Below are 15,324 nucleotides of genomic sequence, written 5' to 3' on the forward strand. Positions count from 1 at the left end.
GGAAGGCCGAGGAGGCACAGGGATGGTGGGCTGGACCCGAAGAAGGTCCTCACGCGCGGGGACCGTTTTGGAACGCCGGACCTCGGAAGCTGGGGTCCGGAACGTTTCCCCGATGGACACCTGAGAAGAGGATCGCTTCTCAGGTGGCGTGGGGGGAGGAGGAGGAGGAAGGGTGGCCCCTGGGGCAGAGGGGGTGGGGGCCATGGGGGAGGAGGATTTGGAAGGGAGGGATTTGGGAGGCGGAGGCAGAGTCCCCTGATGGGCGGAGGAGGCGGAGGAGGGACAGGATAGGGGTGAGGATACCGCGGAAGGAGGGGACACAACTGAGGCAAACGAAGTGGTCAATGGCACGGGGTGGAGGTGGTCATACTTCTTCCTGGCCTCAGAATAAGAGAGCCGATCCAAAGTTTTGATTTCTTGTATCTTCTTCTCCTTCTGATATGCGGGGCAGTCTGAGGATCTAGGCGAGTGGACGCCAGGACAATTAACGCACCGAGGTGGTGGGGTGCATGTATGTTCCTCACGAAGAGGACGTCCACAATCGCCACAAAGGGGCTCAGCCTCACACCGTGACGACATGTGCCCAAAGCGCAAACACCTAAAACAGCGCATAGGAGGCGGGACGTAGGGTCGCACGTCACACCGGTAGCACATCACCTTTACCTTTTCCGGGAGAACGTCCCCCTCGAAGGCGAGGATAAAGGCCCCGGTGTCGATGCGACGGTCTTTGGGGCCGCGCTGGACTCGCCGAACGAAATGCACGCCTCGGCGCTCCAGGTTGGCCCTGAGCTCCTCATCAGATTGTAGCAGGAGGTCACGATGAAAAATAACCCCCTGCGTCCTATTTAGTGCCAGATGTGGGACAATGGAGACTGGGATGTCCCCTAGGCGGTCGCACGCCTGGAGTGCCGCCGACTGTGTGGCGGAGGTGGTCTTGATAAGAACGGACCCTGAACGCATCTTGCTGAGAGCCTCGATTTCCCCGAAGATGTCCTCAATGTGCTGAACAAAGAACATGGGCTTGGAGGTGGCGAATGTCCCCCCATCGGTTCGAGAACAGACCAAATAGCGGGTGAAATACTTCGCCCCAAGCCGGCGGGCCTGTCCCTCCTCCCATGGAGTGGCCAAGGGGGAAAGGGCAGGAGAACCAGAACTAGAAATGGTACCTTTTCTTTTGAAAGACTCGGCCGCAGAGCGACCTGATACGTGGTGACGTTTCATCTGCGAAACGTCCGCCCCGATACCACCCACTCCGACCAGGGGCTCTCCCCACGGGCGCCACCCAGCCGCAGCAAGGGCCACCTGGCAGGATGACCATTGCCGGGAGTCCTGATGCCCCAAGGAGACGGGCATCTACTCCTTGGCCGACGTGGGGAGGGTGCAGCTCAGGTATCGGCAGTATGATCCCTGTGTTGTCAGGGGGCTACAACCTAGAGGGTACATGACGACCCCACCACAACGGGCTGGCTACCGTGCTGGATTTCTGGTGCCATGGAAAGTCCATCATGATCGCTGGTGCAGATGGAGATGCACTATGGGCGTAACTTGGACAACCCATCAGGCGTTTAGGCCCAATTTGAGGAATAGTGGGTATGGTTACAACGCCGGTGCAATGCTGAGTGCCAAGGTCTTAGTGCACTGAGGACCAGTGGTACACCACGTAAGGTGTCCTTCCCCAAAAGGCTCGTACTTCTGTAGAATTTTGAAAAATGGAGGTCAAACCCCAAGGGGGACCATCACATGGAAGGCCGAAACGGTTGAAACTCCTTGTAGTCGCCTCGTACGACAGGCAGGAATACCTCGGGCCTATTCTTACCCTGGACCCGCAGGGGGGGGACGAACGGAGAGAGTGCATCGCACGATCGCTAAGATGTTGAGTCACTATGTACATAGTCAACACACCGACTGGGATGTGTACTTGCAATTCGTAACCAGTGTATGTCATAATAAGGTACATACGTCAACAGGACTGTCACCGTACGAAGTGGTGTATGGGCGGAAGATGCCATCACCTTTTGACATGCTTCGTCCAAGGCTGGGAGCAGAGGGCGAGCTTGTAAGGCAATTTGCGAAAACCATTAAGGAAGTATGGCAGAGAGTTAGACGAGCTAACACGAAAGCGTTGGAACGACAAGAACGGATGGGAGGTACAACGAGGAAGTTGCCACAGTATGGAGTAGGCCAATGGGTGTTACTAGCTAATCCGTATGTTCCAAAAGGGAGAACCAAGAAGTTCACAAAAAAAGTTCCAGGGACCGTACCAGGTAGTGGAAATGACATCACCTGTCAATGTAAAATTACAATTGCCTACCAAGACAACGGTGGTTCACGTTAGTAGAGTTAAGCAATTCCAGGGGGTAATGTATCCGTGTATATGTACTTCTCCTTCTGGCAAAAAGCGAAAAGAAGCGCCAGAAGCACACAGTAAACCAGGTAAAGTACAAGTTGCGTTCGAGGGATGTGTAGTTAGCAGTAATTGTAATGTGTGTGTGCGCGCGGACTAGGGTTATTTTATTGGTATCAAGGGGTAGTGATGGGAGTTTTTTCCTTCTCTCTCCATTCTGTAGGTGATGCAGGATGGGGAACAAGTGGATAGTATGGGCTGTAGTCCTCTGGCAGCTGACAAAAGCTGGCCAGGTACTGGATATACCATTGCGAAGTGGGGTGTTGTTCAGGAAACAACCGGATGTGGTCCTCACGAGTCATGAGTGGACGCTTCGGCTGGCACTCAACATCCTGCAGGTAAGGAATGAGATGCGGCAGCTACAGGAGTTGGTATCGAGTGTGTAAATGGTTGCATCTAAGAACGGAATATTACGGGACGTGCCAGAAGAGTACGAGGCTTTGGATAGGTCATGTAAGGAAATAAGGGAACAACTGTGCCAAGTCGTGAGCATGATTCCAGGGAGGACAAAGAGAGTAAAGAAGGGTTGGTTGAATTCAGGTGAGAAGTTGCTGAAAACAATTTTTGGAACAGCGGATAGAGATGATATTGACGGTTTGAACAATTCTTTAACAGTTATTCGCGACAGGGAGGAAAGCATAGGGAAGTTAGTGGATATACACACAACAGAGATACGGGGATTAGGTACAGAGCTGTCGAATGTGACACGTGTGGTGCGTGGGATGGCTACAGGGTTACGAGCATATATAGAACAAACACAGAAATTATTGAATACGGATCTCGAACAGGTACAAGCACGATTGCATGTAGTGGAAAGGAAGCTGGAAATGGCTAAATTGCTGCGGGCACTGGTTAACAGCATTGGTGATGCACGAGTGAGGATGGATGAATTGCAAGAGACAGTACATCACACATCGCACGGGCAGGTGGGTGTGACGTTGATGTCACCAGAAAAATTCAGACGGAGTCTGAAGCACGCAGAGGGAGAGTTTCCAGAGGGGGTAGAGCACGTAGTGCCGATAATTGAAGCGAGTGTGTCACTTTTTTTATCATATGTCTAGGATTAAGGTAACAACGGATCTAGTTAAGATGTATATAGAGATTAGATTTCCAGTAACTAGTGTGGGGAGACAGTATCACTGTTACACAGTGCATCCTTATCCGGTCAGATGGGAGTGCATGGGGAAGGGCGTACAGTTCAGGACACAGGAGGTTTATTAATTTCTAAGGAGGGGATACTCATGCTACTATGTCGAGTTTAAAGTTGAGTAGATGTCTAACGGAGTCAGTTTCCATTTGTCCATCACGGGTTGTTTTCACGGGCAAGGGGTCGTGTGAGATCCAGTTATTTAGGGCAGAAGCAGAAGCTTCGGAGTGTCGGAGAATAATAGTGAAGCCCATGCCACATATTCAGCAAGTTGGGAGGCATTGGTTGTATTCAGTATTCGCTATGGAGAGGATATCAGCCAAGTGTTATGACAATGGGAATTGGACAGCAACCACGGAGATGGAATTACGGGACAGTGGTTTGCTAATCAACAGGACAAATTGTGAAATAGTAGGGGATCGTTTCAGCTTACCAGCAACAGTCACCGGAGTCATCAAGGTTACAGATATCCATGTGACGTTGTACTGGCCAGATGCATCATTCAGCATCGCTCCAGGAGAAAATTTGACGTATATTAACGACACCTTAGATGCTACACTATTTCAAACAATAGATAAACTAGTAGATTCGGAGAAAGGTCAAATTTCAATGCAGTAATTATTAAGGCATGTGGAGGAGTACGATACCAGGAGGAAACGTATCATAGTGACCATTGGTATTTCAACCAGTACTATTACCGTGTTGATTGTATTTATCGTTGTGGTATATGTCTTATTAAAACGGAGGATTCAGCATGTTAATGCAAGACTGCTCCATGAGATTCCTGTAGAATGGATTACCAGTAGGGCATGAGTCAGGGCAACCTGGATGTATATAGGGAAGAAGTAGAATATAGGATAGAACTAGAGTTAACGTATAGGGCAAATTTGGGGACGAATTTAATTTTTAGGAGGAGGCAGTGTTGCGGCCACATGTAGTAAGCATTGCTTCACGCAGTGGAGAATGGCAAAACAGAGGCACGCTGGCGACCGAGGCGTTGCGAAGTAGGCAGGCACAGATAGCCTTGCTGACAGCAGCAGTCTACTAACAGACTGACGCAAGGACGCACACAGACCGAGCGAAGCCAGGAGAATGCTGAGTACGGGGAAGTGAGGCCAGCACGCTAAGTTATGCTGCAATATACTGCGGGAGTAATAACAAAAAGCTACCACCGAGGGTAAAAAACGTCCTCCTGGCGGATGTAAATAGTGGAGCGCACGCAGCAACAGACAGAAGCCATTAGGAAGCAGTTTGGATCTGAGGACGGACGTGGTCCATGTCCGAATGTTCAATCTTCGTAGGTGACAATTTCGGAAGTCTGTTCCAGCTTGCACGAGTCATCAATTCGCCGCCAGATGTCCACGTCAGCCTTGGAGGTCGGCCCGAGTTCAGTCGGCACCATGGCTGACTGACTACAGCGAGAACTTCCAGTAGCACTGGCCACAGAGCGGTCTTGGTCACAGGTGCCGCCGGGGACTGACGCCCGGACTTCACGGCAACCCGGCCCCACGGCGCGTGGTCCGTCCATGAGAGGACCTCGTGACTGACGGCTTCTCAGCTGCCGGTGCAGCAGGCGTCGGCAGCTGACCTCACGGTGACGCGGCTCCGAGGGTGTGCCCGTACTGGAGCGACGCCGAGTTCATCTCAACCACAGGGCATCCTGGCTTCAGCAGAGCACTGGTGGCCTGAGGCTCCCAAGTGTGATCAGTGGCGCGTGTTGCACACATTGTCGGAGAATCTACACAGCAGCATTCAGGCCGAGGGATCCGTAGGGCTGGGCAACGACGACGAGTGAGAAATTGTAAAGAAAGTTCAATAAATAATTGTAAAACTCCACACCATCTCAGTCTTTGGTGCAGACACTGTGCCTGCTGCTAACAAGTAGTGCAGAAGTCGTAACAGTAAAGTGGTGCAAGATGTTCAATATTCTGAGAAAAATTGGGGTACTGCATAAGGAGACCAGGTAATGTACAATATGTACAAGAGCCAAGAGGGAATAATAAGAATGGATGATCAATTATGAAACACTCAGATTAAAAAGGGTGTAAGAGAGGGATGTAGTCTTGCACCGCTACTGTTCCATCTCACATCGGAAATGCACTGAGGGAAATAAAAGAAAGGTTGAAGAGTACAATTAAAATTCAGGGTGAAAGGATATGAATGATATGATTCACTGATGACATTGCTATCCTGAGTGAAAGTGAAGAATTATATCATCTACTAAATGGAATGAAAAGTCTAATGAGTGCAGTATATGGACTGAGAGTAAATCAAAGAAAGATGAAACTAATGAGAAGTAGCAGAAATGAGAGCAACAAGAAATGTAACATCAGGCTTGTTGGTCACAAATTAAATGAAATTAAGGAATTCTACTACCTAGGTAGCAAAATAACCGATGATGGATGGAACAAGGAGGACATGAAAAGCAGACTAGCAATGGCAAAAAGGGCATTCCTGGCCCAGAGAAATCTACTTGTATCAAACATAGGTCTTAATTTGTGGAAGAAATTTCTCGGAATGTATGTATAGAGCACAGCATCCTGTGGTAATGAAACATGGACTGTGGGAAGACCGGAACAGAAGAGAATCAAAGTATTTGAGACGTGGTGCTACAGACGAATGTTGAAAATTAGATGGACTGATAAGATAAGGAATGAGGGGCTCTGTGCAGAACTAGAGAGGAAAGGAATATGTGGAAAACACTGACAAGAAGAAGGGACAGGATGATAGGACACATGTTAAGACATCAGGGAATGACTTCCATGATAGTAAAGGGAGCTGTAGAGGGCAAAAGCTGTAGAGGGTAAAAACTGTACAGGAAGACAGAGATTGGAATACATCCAGCAAATAATTGAGGATGTAGGTTGCAAGCACTACTCTCAGATGAATACGATGGCACAGGAGAGGAATTCGTGGAGGGTTGCATCAAATCAGTCAGAAGATTGATGGCTCAAGGACTGGAGGGGGGGAATAAATATTTTGAAAACAATGTGTTGTATGGAAAAAAATGTTCTACATGAGAAGTTAATATTAGTAATGGGGACATCTGTGTGTGTTACACCTGGCCACCTCCTAACCACACTTTTTCCATAAGTGGGGTCAACTTCGTATTTTCATGTGGGAACTGCTTCTTGTATATTTGGATCCTATGCCAAAAAACAAGTATGGTTCACTCAAACCATTGTTTTCCATTCCTTGTAGATGGCACTGTAGTTGACAAATATCAAGTGTGCCTGTTTTTGCAATTAGTAACTGATGCCTTTAATTCTACACATCGTTCATGATGTAGATGTAAACCTTTGTGTTGTAACAGTTGACATTTATGCTCAAAATTTCCTTCAGCATTGCAAATTTGACTGTACAGTACAATAGGTTTAGCTATTCCAATGTCTGGTTCAAAACTACATTTAGCACAATCAAGGGATGATGACATGGATGTAATAGTTTTCTGTATCCATCGGGATACTTGATTTTGGTGAGCCCCTAGTCTCTCCCAATCAGGCTGCTTGATACTGGTGAGTCCTCTCGCCTCTCACCATTAGGATGTTTGATTTTGGAGAGTATCCATGGGCAATGTCTGTCACTATAACTTGATGGGCATTTTACCTTATTACAATGGATGTGGTTTGTATTCCACGTAACAGCCAGCACGTGAGTTAAAGCGGCTGGATGAAAATACACATTGAAACCAGTCACCCTGATGATGGGTTCGAGGGTGACTCACCACAACCTACCCCGAATGGAACAGAGAACTATATTACCATACAGGTAGTTTACTTGCCATAAATGTCAATGTCTAGTCATATTATTTGTACTGAGCAATCACATTTACAACACTCAAGTAACATTTGAACAACAATATTAACCATAAGAACAGTTGTTTACTGTTACATTGTAAATGAAATGTACAATTAAATATGTCAGTTCTTAATTGCAAAAATAGGCACACTTGATACTTGTCAGTTACAGCACCATCAGCATGAATGGGAAACAATAGATTGAATAATCTGTATGTATCTTTTGGCACAGAATCCAAGCAGTCAATAAAATTGGAGGGGGGGGGGGGGGGGATGTCCCACTTGAAAATACTAAGTCCGTGCAGCAGGGGTGATTAACTGGTGACCAGTTGCAGCACAGGCAGGTCCCACTTTACTAATATTAACTTTTCACCTTGAACTTTTTTTCTTTTTTGTACAATGCATCATTTTTTAGATATTTAGTGGTCTCAAATTAAAACAAACACACTGTGTGTGTGTGTGTGTGTGTGTGTGTGTGTGTGTGTGTGTGTTGTATATGTTAGTGAGTGAAGCTGTGGGAAAAAGGCTCATTGTATAAATAAATCAGTGTACTTATCAAGACCTAGGATGTCTGTTCCTTCTAGAAAGTAGTCACAGCAAGCTCAGTTACGCACAGATCATACAACACTTCCTCTTACTTTCAAATTTAATTCAGTACTCCTATGTTTTGTCTGCACACAATTACTAATAGAAATGGCGTAATTGACAGAGGTAATACTGATGGAATGTTCTAAAAAACAGTTAGCTGCTTTCAAGACAATTCTAGAATGTGATGATTAGAGTGCCATTTTCCTTCAGCCTTCGCAGACAGTAAATTAATATATATATAAATTTCTATACACGAAGAAACTTCATTCTGAATTTTTTTAAATTATGAAGAGACAAGCAGGATGGCCAGTTCTTTAATGTCTATGAGGGACAACTCTCAGTACAGTGGATAGAAACACAGATAAATAAATAAAACAGTACTTCTAGCTTTCAAAACCACACATTCATTCTTCAACTAAGAAAACAGAAAACAGGCGAGAAGATGGGAGAGGGGAGGAAGGTCACTCCATATCTCTTAAGTGACATCATCAGCAGTTGTTCAGGGATTCTACATGTTATTCTGATCAGCTGCAATTTTTTTCTTAATTTTCCTTGTAGTTTCTGTTTTATATTATTCTTTTGAAGATTGTAGTGGCCAGTTTCCATTAATTTCATGTTTTATGCAAGGTGAAACCGGCTTTAAGCAACTATCTGGGCAGTGTTTACTTCCACCTGTCAACAAGTATCAATTACACTACACTGTTCAGCTCGTTGGAAGGTAAGTACTGTCTTTATTAAGTGCATATTGTTTTCTTCTGTATTGCAGTTGGTTTATGTACGACTAACACCATGTATAATGAACATGTTACATGTTATTCAGTCTGGAATAACACATGTGTCTTGTAGGTTGATATTTCACAGGAATGACCGTATTAGGGATCCCTACAAAGTATATGATGTGTTTCTCCCATGGAACCATTAGTGCCCTTACGCAAATTAGAAAGTATATATTTTGAATTGCACAGATTATATAAGTCCAGAGTCTACCACTCCACCACCTTGCTCAGTTCATAGTATGGGGTGACAGGAGACGGTTGCGTCTGAGAAATAGTGACATGTAAAAATGAAAAGAAAATAAGTGCAGAAACCACATTTGAAACTGTAGTTAACAACCAGTTTACCTTGGTATCTGAAGTAAGACGGAAAGAGTCTCTGTCAGGCCTGCAATGAACCGGCATGCAGCCAACTCACAAAAATAACATAGAGGCTGTGTCAGAGCAAAATCAAGCAGAGAGAAAATAGATTTGCTACTACAAAGTAGTAATGGGAGAAGTGTAGACTAGATGCTATAGGAAACACTGAGTGAAAGATATGAGGTCGCAAGTATCACGAATCGAAGTGATCATCATAGCCACGCTACAGAAGACATAGGGACTTTGTGCAAAGATTTTGTTAGCAGAAAAGAAAAGGATCAGTTGATCACAGCAGGAAATAGTCTAACAAACTTGACTGTAAAACTAAAGGAGGTGACCTGGATGGAATCGTCAAAGTAACAGAACACATAACATACACCTCGGTAGCTGCGCAGTAAGTGCAGCAGATTGCTAACCAAAGGGGCCCACGTTAGATTCCCAACTGTGTCAGAGATTTTCTCCACTGGATGACTGGATGTTGTACTGTCTTCACATTGGTATCATCATAACTGACATTCCACCTCTGTGATGGATGCATGGGCACACTCCAAAAGCCAGCAAAAAGAAACAGAACACAGGAGTGTGGAAATCTGTGGAGATTTTGCAGTGTCAGGACTGACCATATGTTCACACATTGTCAGCCATATTAACAAAGTTTTGAGTGGGTTGGTGTTGGCTGAAGAAACGTTTCATATTTTGCAGCAATTGGGAGGTAAAGAACTCCTGAAAGAAATGGAAGGGCAAACATATAAGCAATAAGAACTGACTGGATTACAAAATATTTAACAGCTTTCAGACAAATACAGTTAGATCATTTTATGAGAACACTGTGAGATTTAAATACATAGTATGTTGTATGTTTAGACAATTTGTGAAATTTGGGGAAGGGAAGAACATTCCATGCCTGCCTCAATATCATGTAAACACAGGGACAGAGGAGTAAATGGTTATAGGGTGGCATCATCATATACAATCAATATGGAAAAAGAAAGGGGGAGCCACATGCGTAGAACTTGAAACTGAAGTAAAAAAGTATTGGAACAGGCAGTTCTTATGTAGATCAGCATCTAAGAGAATGTGCTTGTGAGTTTTTTACAGAAGAAGACATCTCTTTCTAACTATCACAATATAAAAATCCATATTGGGAAACTTTCAATTATTTATGGGAAACCTACATTTCATTGTGTAGATAACAGTCAGACAAGACATAAAAAATGAGCTAGAAAAATTATTTCACTGCTAGAGCAGCAATCTGCTTGGTAATATTTCGCACAAAGTGTTCACGCTGAAAATATTTGATGTTTACCTACTGTTAATGCTCTATCTGATTTTAATGGACTATACTGAAAGAGAACAGTGTAGTATAATACAGTTCTAAGCCTTGCTAAAATGACAGGGCAAAACATATAGATTTAATAGTGATATCAAGATACAGTGTTTTAAGGATTAGCTAAAAAAGTGAGGCTGAGATGGGGAATACAATGACAGAGATGCTAATGTAAAATTCTGTGTCCTTAACAATTTCATGTCAATATTTGAGGTTGGGGTTCCTAAAAAAAAAAAAAAGATTAGAAATTATAATAAAGAAATAGTAAAAACTCTATGCCATATCCCTTCATCTCATGACTCTCCTCGATGTGCTTCACTTTAATGACTGCGTTACAGCCTGTGCCATATGGATTCTTCCCACCCCGGCTTTTCTGAACTGAGGTTGTGGGAACCCTACCAACAACATATTCTTCATTCCTGTAACCCTTTTGGCCCCAACCTTCACTAGTCCTTGTCCTCCACCTACTTATTTCCTTCTGTGTTCCCACTCTAGTACTACATGTGCCTTCTATCCTGCCGGTCCACCCACACAGTCTTTAAGCCTTCTCTACTTCTTTCGCCTCCCTGTACCCCTCACCCTCCCCAATTACAGCCTCCCAACACCTCACCTAGCAGCCCCAGTCCATTCCCACAACATCCTTTCAGTCTCCCACAGGCAAGCACTAGCTTCTTCCCCCAACCCTACCCCACTACCCCTCCCCCTCCACACACCTCTTCCTTACCCCCACACCCCAAACCACCTAGATTGCTGTTCATATCAGACACTGTTGGTTCTTAGTGCCTGAAGGCAATGGCCATTAGTGTGTGAGTTGTGCTTCTGTGGTCGTGTGTGTATTTCCTACTCCGGGAGGAAGACTCTGTCTGAAAGCTTAAATTGTCAGCACTCTTTTTCACAGAGTCTGTTACTAAATGCCTGCTCTATGTAGTAAGTACCAACCTATCCTTTCCATATTGTTGTTATTCTATCCTGGACTTTCAATTGTTTGACAGATTCATCTGTGTTCTGGACAAGGAGTTAAACCTGGCAACTTAGCTTTTGCACTTTTAAACATGAAATTAACCACGCACAGTTCATAAGTCGACCTGCACTTAAATTCCTTGCTTCTGATGGTGCTACGCAACATATCCAGCAGAGTTTCTGTGAAGTTACAGAGAGAATTTAAGCTTAGCCACAAGGTCAGTCTGGAGAGCTCAGGGGATGAACACCACTGCGCACGGTGGTAACCTGCCACAAAGTTTCACTGATTGCATAAGAGTGAGAAGCGAGGATAATACATGGAGTTCACTAACAGCCATCTTGTATGCTGTAATGGAGGCATTAAACACTCTAATCAAAGCTTAATATATATGAAGAAATGACCTTAATTACTCATCACTAAAGCTGTCATTGGTTGAAAAACATACTTAATAGCAGCCACAAAAATCTTCGATCAACTGTTGAGTATCATAAATCCAAAGAAAAATATTTTTTATGGCTACTCCTGCTGTTCTATAGATGAATTTTTCACTAAATGCTAGTATCATGTGTGGTATAGGAGACCTTTGTCTCTGTTGTCAAATTTAAATGTTTGATTAGTAATGTCAATAGTGACTGACATTAATAGTGTCAAAGTCTACATGATCATTTTTATTAAATTTAAGCCATTTTGCTAGTCAGTAGTTTGTAAAAGAACAGCATGTAGCTGTATAAACACAGCTTGTAAAGTGACTCATTCTTTCGCATTCCAATAGAAATTATGCAAATTTACTATGGAACACAAAATTACTTAACTGAACCCTTGTTGAGGGACACCACTGAGATGTATGGTGGAAAGAATACAAATATGACGGATATGGCACCAGAGAGACTGAAGGTCACTGTGCATCAGAAAACATTGACAGTTTCAATTTGAGAAAGTAATACGACAAATGAAAAGAATAAAAGAAATAGAATGTAGTAAATAAATATAATAAAGTGTAAATGGCGAAAACTAAGGATGAAAATAAAAGATAATAATAAAAAAAAAGTGGGGAGGGGGGCATTGTAAGGTTAAAAAGGGGATAGAGTGCACCCAGAAGTATCATGAGATTAAAGTATATGCTACAGAGCAAGCTCCCACCCGTAATTCTCAGAGAAACCGGTGTTCGATGGGGAAAAATGACCTAGTGGTAGTCACATCTCTTTAATCACACTATCAATAATGTGCCTAGCAACTCAGTACTGAATATCAAACATTTTTATTTGTATCTATATGTGTGTTCTGCCCATTTGTTAGAAGCCACCCTTATGTAGAATTATATACGGTGAACACAAAGTAGTTGGTAAATGACTCCTGTAGCTTCGAATATGACCCCACCTCTTACACTGTATATCACATGCATGATGGGACTGGAGGAGGTGCGCAGGACAGGTTTTTTCAGTGGGTTCAGTCACATGATTAGAAAGCAAGAGACGGTTTCATAAATATTTACATATTTCTTTCTTCTGAGGATCATCTCACAGTGATACTGAATTTGACATCATAACACAATGAAAAAATAGCCCAAAATATACATACACACAGAATATGTAAGTATGCTTTTATAATGATAGGACAGATGGGCATCTCTGGCATTGATAAAGGAAACATACTGGCATGTGCCAGAAAAATAATTTACAAAAAAAAAACAACCTTAATCAGACAGAGTAAACTTCGTCATCTTTAATGTGAGGACAGTGTCGTAATCACTGCACTATATCATTCTTCATTAATTTAATTATTCATTCACAAATCAGTCAGATATGGACTGAACAGTGGAATGAAGCAGCAACATAATTCATGCTGAAATAGGTGCATGTGATAGAAGATTCTGAATGTCAGATCTCTTTATCAGATAAGTAGGTCAGAGAATTTACAAAGAAAAGTAGATAGGCTGAAATTAGATATAGTGGGAATTAGTGAAGTGCAGTGGTAGAAAGAAAAGGTTTTCTGGTCAAGTGAGTACATGGTTATCAACAAAAAAATTGAAATGGGGTAATAAAGGAGTAGATCCAATAATGAATGTGAAAAGAAGAATGTGAATGAGCTGCTATGAATAGCACAGTGAACACATTATTGTAGCCAATACACACACTTCTGTCTCTATGCTGTCCATTTTTGGAACACAACTTATGACCAGCTTAGAGACAAATGATGACACTTTCCGCAGGACCTGACCATCATTTTGCAGGACAATGCTCAAGCACATACGATGCAAGATGTTACTGATTTGTTTGACTGATGTGGCTGCTAAGTGCTACACCACCTACTGCACTCCCCCAACTTAAGCCCTCGTGAGTTCAACTCGATTTCTAAACTGAAGGAAACACTTCACGGCATTCGCTTCAAGACTGCTACAAATTCTTCGGGCAACAGACCGCGCCGCTCAAACTGTCAACACAACTGGCACAGGTAAGAGTATCCTACGACTTCAATATTGCTGTCAATGGGTTATACACAAGGCTAGTGACTACTCTGAAGGTCAGTAAAACTTTTAAACACATATCTATTTTGTACAAGCTGTAAATAAATAGTTGCCACTATTAAAGTTCAAACACTCATAACTGCTACCTCCACATAAGGAGAGGAGACAAATAATGTGTGGTGAAATAAAAGAAATTATTCAGACTGTTACGGAGACAAAGCTTTAATTCTGATTGGGGACTAGAATTTGAGGGCAAGAAAAGGAGCAGAAGAAAACATTTTTGAGAAGATGGACTGGGAGAAAGGAATTGAAGGGGAAGCTGTCTGGCAGAATTTTCCACAGAGCACAGTTTAATCATTGTTAATACTTGGTTTAAGAATAATGACAGTATGTTCTATGCACAAGAACCTGACCTGGAGCCACCACATAGATGATATAATATTAAGACATGGATTTCAAAACAGGATTTTGAGCTGCATTTCCTGGTGCTGATGTGGAATCTGCCCATCAATTATTGGTTATGAACTGTAACTCAAAAGTGAAGAAACTGTAGACAAGTAACGAAAATTAAGCATATGGGACCTGTACAAGTTAAAAGAACCAAGTTAAATACCATGAGACTTCAAGAAAAATGTAATAAATTCCAAAGAAGACAGGTGTTGACCGGTGTGAATATTCCACAACCATCAGTTTAATACTGACATGAATTATTTACAAAATAAAAAAAGACTAATAGAAACCAACCTCAAGGAAGATGAGTTTCTATTACAGAGAACAGCATGAACACATCAGGTAATACCAATCCTACAGCTAATCTTAGCAGATAGAGTAAAGAAAGGCAAACCTACCAACACATTTGTAGCATATGTCCATTTACAAAAGGCTTCTGACAACATTCACTGGTATACACTTTGAATTTCTGAGGGCAGTAGAGATAACATACTTTCATAGAAACCAGGCTGCATTTATAGGAGTACAAGGAAATGAAAATGAAGCAGCAATTCAGAAGGGTAGATAGAGTGGATAACTAATCTAGAGATTCTGAACTGAATTGGGACGAAAAGAAATTCATGGGACAACACATGTTAATAGGACACATGCTGATGCATCAATGAACAACAAATTTAGTAATGGAATGAATATGTATGTATGTGCCTGTGTGTGGGGTGTGTGGAGCCGGGATTAAAACTGTAGAGGAACAGCAAAGCCCTACTGCAGTTACCAGGTTTAAATGTATGTAGGTTGCAGTAGCTATGCAAAGAGGAAAAGGCTTGCACACAAGCTTGAAGATCTGCATCTAGCCAGTCTTCAGACTGAAAACCACAACAACAGTTGTAGTCAATGGACACGACAATAACATATGTCCCATGCCTAATAGCCAACATACATTTTTGGAATGTCATATTGTAAACTTAAACAGCTTAGTTGTAATATTTATTATCTGTGAACATGTTGCAATATTAGCCCGTTTTCTACCTAACATATTATACAAACACAACAACA

The 15,324-nt window shown here is 42.9% G+C and overlaps 1 protein-coding gene across 2 annotated transcripts in view; it reads right to left on the reverse strand.

Annotated features, from left to right (window-relative positions):
* Window positions 1-15,324, reverse strand: part of LOC126184766 (protein zyg-11 homolog B-like) — a 236,926-nt gene that overhangs the window by 220,406 nt on the left and 1,196 nt on the right. The window lies entirely within an intron of this gene.

Source organism: Schistocerca cancellata, chromosome 4 (genome assembly GCF_023864275.1).
Source record: "Schistocerca cancellata isolate TAMUIC-IGC-003103 chromosome 4, iqSchCanc2.1, whole genome shotgun sequence".
Taxonomy (NCBI): Eukaryota; Metazoa; Arthropoda; class Insecta; order Orthoptera; family Acrididae; genus Schistocerca; species Schistocerca cancellata.